At 41.2% G+C, this 13143-nt stretch overlaps 1 protein-coding gene across 2 annotated transcripts in view; it reads left to right on the top strand.

Moving 5' to 3' along the window:
- Positions 1-13143, top strand: part of RAB27B (RAB27B, member RAS oncogene family) — a 125506-nt gene that overhangs the window by 57692 nt on the left and 54671 nt on the right. Inside the window, exon 1 of one of the 2 annotated variants that reach the window (XM_028524228.2) lies at positions 10072-10382. The exons of the other annotated variant lie outside the window; for it this stretch is intronic. The gene's annotated coding sequence lies outside the window, so the exon portion shown is untranslated. Of the gene's footprint in view, positions 1-10071; positions 10383-13143 lie in introns of those variants that run through there. 2 annotated transcript variants of the gene reach the window in all.

Below are 13143 nucleotides of genomic sequence, written 5' to 3'. Positions count from 1 at the left end.
GCAAACAGTTGATCTGAAAACACTATCGAAAATAGACCATGTGAGAAGAAGTGAACAGCTTCCAAATATAAAACAGAAGACTCAGTGCCCACGTGTGCCCCGAGTCGAGGAGGTGAGAGCTGAAGGGGGTGGGAAGGAGTTAAATGAAATATGATGGTGTCTCCTTTATGGGGTGGATCTTTAAACCTAGTTTCATGTTTGCTCCTTTTTTTAAAGATAACTTTGGTGAAGTATAATTGATATACAGTGAAGTGCACATAGTTAATGTGTACAGTTTGATACGTTTTGACACGTGAACAGCGTACCCATGAAGCCATCACCACAGTGAAGAGAGAGAACCTCCATCGTCTCCACCACTTCCTTCTGCCCACCTGTAATCCCCTGGCCACCCTGTTCACTCGTGGTGAAATTAAGTTTTCAGGTCTGTTGTCAGGCCTGTGACTTGGTAGGCTCCCAATAAATTTGGCTGAAAAAAACCTAATTCTAGGGAACACTGTGCTTTCTTACTTGCATCTTTATCAGAAATATCTATCCCAGTGTGTTTCAGGCATGCAAGTAGTTACGGTTATAATAGTATTATTATTATCTCTTTTATATAAAAGGGGAGACAAGGGGTTAGAGAGATCATGGAAATTCTCTGAACTATATTATTCTGAAATTCAAATCCAGGACCTCATAAAAGTTTGAAGCTGCTTGTGAAATACCTGTTGAATGAATGACTAAAAGGGCAGGAAAAACTCTGTGAGCCCCGCCCCCCAACCCCACACAGTTGTAAACTCCTTAAGACCAGGAATTATGGTTTTCATATAAATTTTGCTGTTAAATAATCTTTATAAAAAGTAGAAATAAAAGCATAATGTTTGTATCCCTAGACTCTAGTCTGTGATTTTTATATAGTCAGTGCTCAGTGTTACCTGAAACTAAAGCAATTCCTATGAAAAAAATGAAGTGTCATAACAATCTAGATTGTTCAAATACTCTTCAGTTCAGTTTCCTCAACCAGATAAGTCACTCAGAAATATTTATTTCCTTTTGTTTTTATTGAATTTATTAGGGTGACATTGGGTAATAAAACCATGCAGGTTTCAGGTGTACTAAATAAAACTTCATTATGGGCTTATACACTTTTACCATAACATATCATCTGCACATTGCATTGTGGGCTCACCACCCCTAGTCAAGTCTCTTTCTGCCACCATTATTCACCCCCCCACTCCCGTGTCCTCTTCCACCTCCCTCCAAACCCCTTTCTCTCTGGCAATCACTACTCTGTTGTCTGTGCATGTGAATTTTTTTTTTGCTAAATCCTTTTTATCTTTTCACCCAACAGCCTCCCAACATCCCCTCCCCTCTGACAACTGTCAGTCTGTGTTATGATTCTATTTCTATTTTTTTAGTTTATTTTGTTCATTAGGTTCCATATAGAAGTGAAATCATATCGTATTTGTCTGTCTCTGACTGGCTTATTTTGCTTATCATAACACTCTCCAGGTCCATCCACATTGTCGCATAAGGTAAGATTTCTTTCTTTTTCACGACTGAGTAGTATTCCATTGTGTAAATGTTCACAACCTTTTTATCCACTCATCTGCTGATGAACCCTTGGGCTGCATTCAAATCTTGACTATTGTAAATAATGCTGCAGTGAACATAGGGGTGCATATATTCTTTTGAATTAATGTTTTGGGGTTCTTTGGATATATTCCCAGAAGTGGAATCACTAGGTCATAAGCCAGTTTCATTTCTAATTTTTGGAGGAAACTCCATACCGTTTTCTGCAGTGGCTGCACCAATCTGCATTCCCACCAACAGTGCACAAGGGTTCCATTTCTCCACATCCTTGCTAACTTGTTATTTGTTGACTTATTGATGACAGCCATTCTGACAGGTGTGAGTTGAATCTTATTTTGGTTTTAATTTGCATTTCTCCAATGATGGATGTTGTTATCTTTTCATATGTTTGCTAGCCATCTATATGTCCTCTTTGGAGAAATGTCTGTTCAGGTCCTTTGCCCATTTTTAGTTGGATTATTTGTTTGTTTTTTGGTGTTGAATTGTATACATTCTTTATACATTTTGGCAATTAACCCCTTATCAGATGTATCAGCAAATATGTTCTCCCATTCAGTGGGTTGTCTTTTCATTTTGTGGATCATTTCCTTTCTTAAACTTTGGGTGGGAGAGGAGATACTCTTCACAGAGATGTTCCCTCAGTCCTTGTATTTCAGCTTCCTACCCACTCGACACTTTCCACAGGACCTCATGTCTCCGGAGAACCAGTCACTCTCCTCTGTGTCCCTGTGCAGGGACTGTCCTCCACTCTGATGAGGCAGTTAACACACTTTCCCCTTCCTGACTTCAGAATATCGATTGTACCTTTCTCTTGCTATTGTCCTTATGGGTTAATGCCTTTCTAATTCCTTCAAGATATGCATTGGAACAGACCCACAAACAGGGAAGGGATTTGAATGCCTAATACCAAGAAGATGACTAATATTTACCACATTTTACAGGTGGAGAAACGCAAGAGAATGAGCTCTTATTAATTGTGGTATCTTCATTCTGATCATGTGCTCTTTTATCAGTTCTTTTCAAACATTTCCTCTCTCAAGACTCCCACCAAATATGTGACTGTAAAAATAAGTTGTTTATAATTCATATAAAATAAGCTGGGTAGTTCTAACAAAAGCATATATTTTATATAAAGTGTGTGGGGATTTTCTTCTATTCACCCAATCTCTGGTAGTAATGAAAGCTGTAGCTAAAAATTCCACAAAGTAGGAAGCTACTTAGTGGTTACGGCATTGATGAATTTCAGGAGGTATCACGTGGCTACGGTACTCAGAATTTTCATGTCATTTTGGAAAGAGAACATTTAAATACATACTAGAAATATATTAAAACTTCATTATGGGCTTATAAACTTTTACCATGTTGATGATAAAAACAGATTAGATCATGTTTCATGTATAATTAGATCATGTAATTATAATGTAAGATTATTCCTTTTTTAAAAAGATTTTAGTTATGTATTTATTTTTTAGAAGGAGGGGATGGGAGGGAGGGAGAAAGAGAGAGAGAGAAACATCAATGTGTGGCTGCTTCTTGAGCGCCCCCTCCTGGGGACCTGGCCTGCAACCCAGGCAGGTGCCCTGACTGGGAATTGAACAGCAACACTTTGCTTCGCAGTCTGGCGCTCAATCCACTGAGCCACACCAGCCAGGGCATGTAAGATTATTTCTTAAGACAGCATTATTTTTAAAAATATAGTTTAAAAAGTGTAATCATTTGGCATGGTATTCTTTGCTATCACTAAATCTTCATTTAGTAATTGTTATCTTTGAAAATTATATTTTAACATTATATATGGTCAAATATATGGCAATATCATCTCCCAAATTATACCTTAAAAAAAGGTGTTTATCTTATATTGGTATCATTATAGATTTCTTATCAGGGAACAGTAACATAATTACTTTAATTTGATCAAAAACTATTTTTGGTAAAGACATATTTGCCTGAAATTATACCAATCCATGTTAGTTTGAATGCTTGAGAAATGGCCTGAAAAATGGCCAAAGGCAGGCAAAGGAAAGTACAAAAGAATCATCCCTCAGCTACATGACAGGACAATTTGAAGTGTTTGCAGTTAAAAGGTAACAGAAGTTGTGAACAAGAACACCGTTTTTTTCTAACATATTTTGGGAAAATGAAGGAATCATCATATATTCATTTATTTTTACATGGTAGGCATATATGACATTTTATTTTGTAGCTCACTATACAGCTAGCATTAAGCAAATATATGTAAATACATGTGCTTGTATATGGCTGTACTTAGGTTTGCACATACAGTTATATATGTTGATGTGATTGTATTTATGTGTATGTGTTTTATTACATTCTTTCCTCTCTGCTCAGCTTTTAATGAATTTATTTCTCCTTAATCAACTTGATATATTGATTAAACAATTTTGTAATTGCAATTATGTCCATAATTATACTTACGGCATTTTTGTTGTTATTTATAAAGGGGCCTCACACTTCATAGACAGAGTAATGACTTACCCTCCCCTCTGGCTTCTTTGCAAGTCACAGCTTGCACAAAGGCTATGCACAAACATTACTCATGAAAGGATCTGGTCCCTTCCCATAGAATAGTTTTTTAACTTAGAAAGAAAAAATTAGACTTAGTTACAATAATTTCCATGTGGGGTGACAGTTTGATTTTATTTCACATTCTAAGAATCCGAGGCAAAATGAAGTTAGAAGTTGGAGGATAAGACTTCATCACAGAGTGGGTGCCCTACGTACAATTATGTGAACAAGTCTACTCCAATGCCTAGTGTTGGTCTTCATGTGTAACCCATTGAAAGTAATTTGCTGGTGAAGCTAGATGTTGGAGGATAAGACCTCATCACAGAGTAGGTGCCCTATGTACAATTATGTGAACAAGTCTACTCTGATGCCTAGAGTAGGTCTTGATATGTAACCCATTGAAAGTGATTTGCTGGTATAAATTCACTGAAGCCTATACATTTCTTGAAGTGACATCTTTAAAAGTAGTTACTAAAACCAGCATGACTTGGAAGCCCAGTCCTGTGACTTTGAGTCATGCTGTAGGGTTTCCTCAAACTGGGGAGGGGTTGATATTTATTTGTGATTACAGGACCTTCATATGAACTGAACACCAACAGTGGGTGGAGGCACACCCCTGCATAATTACCTGACCAAGCCTTCCCGGCCATCCCAGGAGAAGGGAGAGTTAGGAAACCTCTGATCTCATCAGTGTGAGTTTCAAGTAGGGAGGCGAGATGGCAATTTTGAAGAGAATTTTGAAGGATGAGAAGCAATTAAGTCTGTGGCTCATGTCACAAAGGGCAGGAGAGAAGACACCAAATCTATGTGTTGTTAAAAGTTTCAGAATGCTCATTTTCTCTTAGAGCACCTTATGGTTTTCCTTCATGTTTCTGCTTTACCTGCTGGGAGCCTAGCATAGTATCAGGCACCTGCCACTCAATATATGCTTGTCGTGTAAACAAGTGAGTGTGCAAGCCTCTTAAATCTGCCTTTAGTCTATACCCCAAATTCACATGTTCACTGCTTATAAGTTATTATGCAAAAAATATATGCAAGTACTTTAATAAGTTGTAGTGTTTTCACTATTGAACAAATACCTTTTATTTTTTCTATGTATGTTTTTAAACTAATATTAGTTTTATTTTTTAAGGTAACACATGTCATAGTCTATGATGGTGTTTCATAGTTTATGATGGTGTTAAATTTGTAATAAACTAGTGTAGATTTCCTCCTAAGTCCTAATCCTTACAGAAAAACATTAGACTATTTTAGCACTTTTCTACGGTACTTATCTATATATTTATAAATGGTTTGCTTATCCTGCTATTTCTTTATTTAGCAATTTTAAGCATTATTTATCGATTCTGTTATAATAGTTGAGGATTTAGTTGTATTACACACACACGCTTGTATATGCAGACTGTCTTTCCTTTTTCTTTAAAGGTTTTTTCAATTGATTTGAAGAAGGGAAAAAGAAACATCAATTTTTGTTGTTCTACTTATTTGTGCATTCATTGTCTGATTCTTGCATATGCCCGAACCAGAGACCAAACCTGTAACCCTGGCCTGTGGGAAGGCCGCTCTCCCCAACCGAGCTACTGGGGCAGGGCCTGTCTTTCCTCATCCCCACCCTCTACATATTGTTATATCATAATTTGTGGCTATTCTCCTGTCAGTGTCCCCATTATTCTGATTACGTCCACTTCTTAGCAATGTGGTATGTTTTCATTACGTTTCTTTTCTCTCATTGCCTTTTGTTTTTGGGGGGGAGTTAGTACAATGACACCCTCCCCCCGACCATGGGCTCAGTACCCTCTGTACCTACCGTAAACGATTCACGAATGCCCCCACCCAAATGACATTTCAAGTCGTACCAGTCGGAATAGTCTAACTGCTGTAACAAACAACCCGGAAAATCTCCGTGAGTGTATGTGGTGGCAGTTTATTTCTTCCTCGTGTCACAGTCTAACGTGTGGCCGCTAGGGTTTGTGCGCCCACAGTCACTCAGACTCACTGACTTCTTTCCTCTGGGGCTTTAATGTCTTCTAGGGCCACAGAGCTCCTCAAGGAGTCTTTGCGTCTGGATTTTAATAAGAAAAGAGGAAAGGCATGGAGGATCTCATAGGTCATTTTATGGGAATGGCCTGGAAGTGGGAGCCACCACTGTGACGCACACACTACCAACCAGCACTCAGTTGCACGCCTTCCTCCCTACACGGGCTAAGAGAGGAAACACAGTGGGGTACCTAGGAAAAGGAGAACATCGACCTGGGCGATCACTTCCAGTCTCCACTGCACACGCTTTTATCAGTGGGTTAAATGGACGTGTACGTGAAATAATTTTCTTTCCTGTTTATTTCCTGGAGGCCTTCCTACTGTAATTCGTCCTTCTGCTTCTCGCTAGGCCTGCTAGTTGTTGCTCAGGAGACTTCACCTCATTGCCTTCTCCATTGGTTCTGCATTTCCTGAGCTCCCTCTTTTCCTCTTTCTTGACTTGTAAGTTTGTCTGGGGGATCCTTCTTTAAAAAATGGTATGACAAGTATATGTTTGAATCCTTGTGTGTCTGAACATGTCTTTTATCACACTTGGCTAACGTTTGGTCTGGGTATACAATTCTAAGTTCAAAGGAATTTCATTTTTTTTAAAGATTTTATTTATTTATTTTTAGAGAGGGAGGGGAGGGAGAAAGAGAGAGAGAGAAACATCAATGTGCGGTTGCTGGGGGCCGTGGCCAGCAACCCAGGCATGTACCCTGACTGGGAATCGAACCTGCGACACTGTGGTTCGCAGCCCGCGCTCAATCCACTGAGCTATGCCAGCCAGGGCGGAATTTCATTTTTAAAATGTGAAGACGTTTACAGAATCTTCTCAATCCATTATTGCTCTTGATAAATCTAATGCAATTTTCATTCTTTTCCTTTACATGTGATCTGCTCTGTGTTTCCGGAAGATGTTTTAGATTGTTCTCTTTATTCCTGGGCTTCTAATAGTTCAGAGTGATATATATTGGTGTGTTTAATTAATTAACTAATTAATTAAAAATTATATTCTCCTGGCCTTTAGGGGAACATTTGATCCCAAACAGTCAAAGATCCTTCACTTCTGGAGTGGATTTTGCATTATTTATTTAATTATTTTTTCATCCATTTCTGCATAAAAATTGAAGTTTCTTTTTTGGAATTCTCTGAAATTTCCATTAGTTAGAAACTTTTTCCTTTTTCTCCAAATTTTTATGTCTGTATCTTTTTGTTCTATTTTCCTGGAGATGTTCTCAACTTGTAACCCATCTGTCAATTATTGAATATTTAAAATGGTGAGAATATTTTCAATTTCAAGAGGTTTTTCTCTGTCGTATATATAAATTTCATTTAATTCATTTTCTGTAGAAGCCAAGCAAAAATACATGTGTTTTATTCATCTTGTTAAACCACAAATTAACCTAGTTTATATTTTCCAGATAATAAACCTCCGGTCTCCTGGAGGCTGGGTTAAACAGATGGACGAAGTTACAGTTGGTTGAGTGCACGGTCGTGGGGAAGGAAACTTGGGGTCCAAGCTTTCTGCAAGCAGACATCTAACCAACCCCTGTGTTCACCCCACCAGCTGGCCCACTTCACTGGTGCCTCTCAGCGTTAAACAGGGAGAAATGTCGTGCGTCTTATCCATAACCCTTCCTACAGGGGTGCGGCGGATTAACCCAGGCCTCTGTCTGACTTAGGCTCCTCCCACCATCTATTGCAGTTTATTTTGTCACTTTATTTCTCCTCTCCCTTTTATTTGCCTTTAGGATTCAATGACATTTAAAATCCTCATTTATTCTCATGTTAGAGGTTTAGGGAAGGGGAGCTGAAACACATGTGATCAACTTGCCATTTTCCACTAGAAACCTCCCATCTACATGTATATTTGTTGACCTCAGTCCTATATGTACTGAATGGTAAACCTACTGACAAAAATTGTATCTCTTCAATTTGTGCTCCATAAACTCCAGGTACGGGAAGGCATTTGTTTTTTGTTATGTCACATGATGCATCACGGGGCTTTTCCTCAGCTCTGCCTCTGTTCCAAGGGTCCTCCATGAAGTGGCCCCAAATCACTGCCTCGGGCCCTCCCACTGCCCTCTCCTCCTCGGCACCCCTCTTCCCAGAGGAAGGGCAGGCTCCCTGCTCTGCGGTAGCTCTGCAGCATCGCTGTGTAACACCAGGGTCTCTGAGCCTCGGAACCTGCAGGGCAGGACTTACATGACAAGTGACTGCAGGAGAGTCGATCCTGCAAGAGTTGACCCTGCGAGGCAGCTGACGCACTTACCTAGGGGAGGCTGACAAGGAGAGCAGGCCCGGAATGTGCTAGACTTCCTCCCAGCGGGAACGTTTCCTAGGGGTAACAGGGAGGCAGCACTGTGCTGCGCCCACCCCGGGCCTGGCCAGTCAGGACCCAGCAGAGCCGAGCTCTCGGTCCATGGACCTTCCTGATTCCCGGCACTTGTGTTGGGACTGTCTCAGCCTCAGTTTCCTCATTCTTAGAATGGGGACAATCAACATAGTAGGGGCCTTTCCTGTTTCAAAGCAATGCTGTGAAGGTCAAATGAAATGACATATGGAAAGGGTGTAGGAACCTGCACTGCATATGAGAAATACTAGCTGTTTGGATTAATGTGAGTAAACACGTGACCTAGGTGAAGACTACAGATTATTATTGTATGGCACAGGGAGTTGTTTTAAATTAATGTGCTACGTAATGTAGAAAAGGTTCAAGTTTGTTATGTTCAGTCTTTTATCTCTTCCCAGGCCGGTAGACACACACTTGTTACATGCTTAGATATTGCCCATGGATGCAGAATGGGCCTATCACAAACATAGACCTCAGTACACCTGTTTTGAAAATCTACGGCCTGAGCATCCTGCACTTTATCCTGGTAGATCAGAATAGTTTCTCTGTAGTGGGCCTTGCTTCGGGAGAATGAAGTAGGTAAGTGCTACTAGAGTCATAAACTTAGCCAGCACATAGAATCACGATGCACTTCACCGACATAAACTCATTTACCCACAGTAGCCCTAGGAAGGCATTTTCTTATACCCATTTTCAAGATAAGAACATCGAGGCACAGAAAATAGAACTTCTTCCATGTTTCCCTAATAGAGTAGACAGATTCCTGGGGGATCGAGTGTTTTCTTCAACACTCCCCTTCTCCACTCTTTTGCTACTACTGCTTGTGTTTCGTTCTGGTTTGGGGGTCTTCTCCTACCCCCTTCCTGCAGCCCTTCTCCCAGAGACGCTTCCCAGCTGATCCTCCCAGGCGCCCTGTCAAACGATGAAAATTGAAGCAGTCATTGCTCACTGTTCACCAACGTGAGTGCAAGCAACAGGTTTGGAACTTGAATTTCACACAGAGGACTAAACCAGCTGCTACCAAGTGCAGACGACCTTGGATTCTCAGGGATCTCAGTCTGTCTGAAACATGATCCCAAGAGAGCCAGCCAGGATCTCTCTTGGGACGAATCCCAAATGTCTAGAACAGGGTGTGGTGCATAGTAGGCTCTTGATATTTGTTCAGGGAAGCGTGTCTTCCTGGTTTCGTTTGCTCTAATCGGACCTCTACTTACTAACCTACTGATCTCCGAAGTGACTAGGAGGCAAAGTGAGCCTGGTGCATACTGACTATCGTATTGGTATTTACAGATGCTAACTTTTAAAACGAATTTGGAACTGCCCTTCCATGTCCCGAGGCCTTTCTCTGTTCTCCACGGGCAATTCCTCCCTCTCTGTACTTAATGAGACATCCTGGGGTGGGCGGGGGGAATGCAAAACGTTGGAAGCCGTTCTCACAGTGCCCTGGGCTCTTTCAATAAGATAGAAAAAAAAAAAAAACAGGGAAAAATAAAGGAATAAAAATGAGCTGCTGCCAGGGTTTGAAGCTCCGCAGAGGGGAACTGAACCAGGAGCCCTGCACCTCTGAGTCACCGCCGAGTGGGCCCGAGGTGAGCTCCGCACATCCACATCCGCGTTGGGGCTGGAGACACGCCTTCCTCTCACTCTCACGCTCCAGATCCAGGCGGCAGTGCGCGCTCAGGGGTGGTGCTCCGGTCCTGCCACTCGCCGTCCCGACAGGCAGGGGCCGGGAGCGAGCCTGAGCCACAGGTTGGGAACGTGAAGAGCTGTCCCCGCGATGGTCGCCCTGTAGAGCAGATCCGGTGTGCCTGCTGCTGGCGTGGAAGCTCAGGAGTTCCAGGGCTTGGGGACCGGGAGGGCAGCCTCTGAAACCTGACACCCAGCCCTCGCGCAAAGGAAACTTCGCAGGCTGGTGAGTTGGGGAAGCCGGGCTGTTATTGCTGGAACGTGTTCCCACCCACTCAGGGTATTCTCTGCGGCTGGCCTTGCAAAAGGAAGTGAGACGTGGACGAGCAGCGGCAGGCCGGCAGAGGCGAGGGGAGCCCGGCTGTGTGTGTGTGTGTGTGAGCGTCTCAGAGCCGCAGCTCCAGCCCAAATCCCGGTCGGAGTCCCCCGTGCGCGAGGGTGGCATCAGAGGGCTAGCTGGCTGCCTTTTAGTATTTGCATTTCGAACAGCTGGTTGGGATAAAAAACTGGGCACTGGGAGAGCAGTTTCCTTCCATTGGTATCTCAAGCAACAACCTAATAATAATAATAAGTAATAGTAATAATTAGTAATAACAATAATAGACAAGCTGTTCAGAGTTTCATTTGAGGAGGAGTAATTTAGTGAGGCACGCCAAGCAAGTGACTGGACATTCCTTTGCACTTCCTCAGGTGAAATAACCTGCAAAGAAATCAAAAGTAATTTGTGTCTTCCAATGTTTTGCTCAGTTTCTTCCCCTCAAATTCTGATCCAAGTGTTGCACCTCCTAGAGGGTGAGCGAGTTTGATTGTTCAAGTGGTAACACGGTAGGAGCTTCCAATAGTTTCCCACCCAATACAACATCATTAACTGAAAACTGTTGAAGCAGGTGAAATGTATAGTTAGCTAGCTACAGATAGGGGCTGCCTTCCTAGGAAAAATGTATGTTGGCTATACTCACATACCTATAACATGTTTACTACTAAATTTTAATTTCAAGATCTAAATTTAAGGGTATAAGATTCCAGTTGTTTAAATGGTTAAATTAAGCCCAAATGAATAACATGTCATTTCAGGAGTAGCAACAAAATTATTATTTAACATAATAATAACTATGAATTTTGACTTAGTTATGTTTAAAAGAAAAATGTGTGCTGGTTTTAACAGTTACATTGATGCATATTTGAATATATATACAAATATATATTCAAATATATATTCATATATATATATATATATATGGTTGTCTATTTCTAAGTTTGAAAAGTTAACAGAAAGTTTGACTTCAGTATTATAGCCTCAGGTATTTAAGCTTATTGACTTTTCAAGTTCCTATCAAGTCCAAATTGTAATATGACGTGAGAGCCATGTTCCATAAATGTTTTTCATAATTTCATAGCATAATCCTCTACCCAGATGGGATCAGTCCTTCTTGAAGGCAAGAGGGGATTCTTATGGATGACCAAACAAGGGTATTCTTGACAGACAGTTTGCTATTAATCAGGCTTTCCTGCTTAAGAACTAACTACAGCCTCCCATAAAATGTTACCATCCTCGCTTTCAAAATGAAAATGAAACATTGCAGATGAACTGGATGGGCCTGTTCTCACAGTTGCCAAGAAGGTGTAAAGGGAATCTGTCAGATGTACGCCAACCACAGCCCTCTCATAGGCCACTCCTGGCACAGGATTCTGCATCTGACCTGATGGGGAAGTTTCCCCTAGGAGAGTCCATCAGCTCAGCTCCTCGGCGCACCAGCTTGTACTAAAATTATCTGCTGGTGTCTGGCTTGCTTTTCGCGTATTTCACCACTCTTCTGGAAAAGTGGAACTCATCCAAAGCCCCAGGTGTTTCCGAACAGAAATCTGCTCTTTTCCCACCTCTGGGAAATTTTGGACTGGTTATTTTATTTATTTTACTTTTTTTTATTTTCAGATCAGCAGAACATGAAACATAGAGCAACTAGTCACATAAAACTGAGCTCACAGTGAACCCAGCACCGTGAGCTGATTCATTCATCAAGAAGGGTTAACCAATAGTTCATCTCCTGAGCAAGTAATTGTAATGTTCAGATGCAGGGACGCAATTATAGTAAAAACAGGACAAACAAATTGTTTTCCATGACGAATATGTCACTTTTGAGAGATGGCAGCTAAAAGGAAATGATTTTTTACTCATTATTAGGTGTATAGAGAGCTGAAGTTTATTATATAGTTGTAGGAAGTAGGAATATCACTAAGGGCAATAAAACCCTATTGTGAGCCTCATAAATGGAGTTGAGGGTATTACTTTGTTTCATGCACTTTGCAGTCATTATTTATGTTCTCTAAATATTAAGCTTTTCTCACAAGCCCTCCTTACATGAAGAAAACCAGTCCAGAGTGCTGATAATGAGAATAAAACTCTGCTTAGCACATAGCTAAGAAGTGTCTCTAATTAAACACCTACATCAATCAATAAATGAGTAATTATGTAAGCTTCAGTGCAGTCAAAATATTTAAAGTGTAATTGGGAGCATGACCTGGGAGAGGGGGGAGGGAGGGTACGTGGGATTCAGTGGTCAGGGAGAGTGTCCGGGAAGCCCATCTGTTTAACAGCCCCGTGGCCTCACTGAAGAGAAGGTATTATGAGGTGACCAGAGTAGACCAGAGAGCAGTCAGGAGGCAATTGCAGCAGACCAGAAATGACAGTGACGTAAAAACAAGAGGAAGCAATGTTCTCCTAGAGGGAAGTGGATAGTCAGGCAGTATTTGAAGGCAGAGCTGATAGGATTTGCTGACTAATTGGATAAGGGGTGGGAATGAAGGAAAGAAAGAACCAAAATGATCATCAGGTTTTTTAGTGAAGATACTGGGTAGGTGGTAAAGCCATTTCCTAAGATGGATAAAGCTAGCAGAAAAGCGGCTTTGAAAGGAAAATGAAGACTTCCTTTCCAGCCCTTTGAGGTATTTTTAGGTGTCCAAGTGGGAAGGCCAAATTGGGCGTTTGG

The sequence above is a fragment of the Phyllostomus discolor genome, chromosome 9 (genome assembly GCF_004126475.2).
Source record: "Phyllostomus discolor isolate MPI-MPIP mPhyDis1 chromosome 9, mPhyDis1.pri.v3, whole genome shotgun sequence".
NCBI lineage: Eukaryota > Metazoa > Chordata > Mammalia > Chiroptera > Phyllostomidae > Phyllostomus > Phyllostomus discolor.
This window is presented reverse-complemented; position numbering and strand designations above follow the sequence as displayed.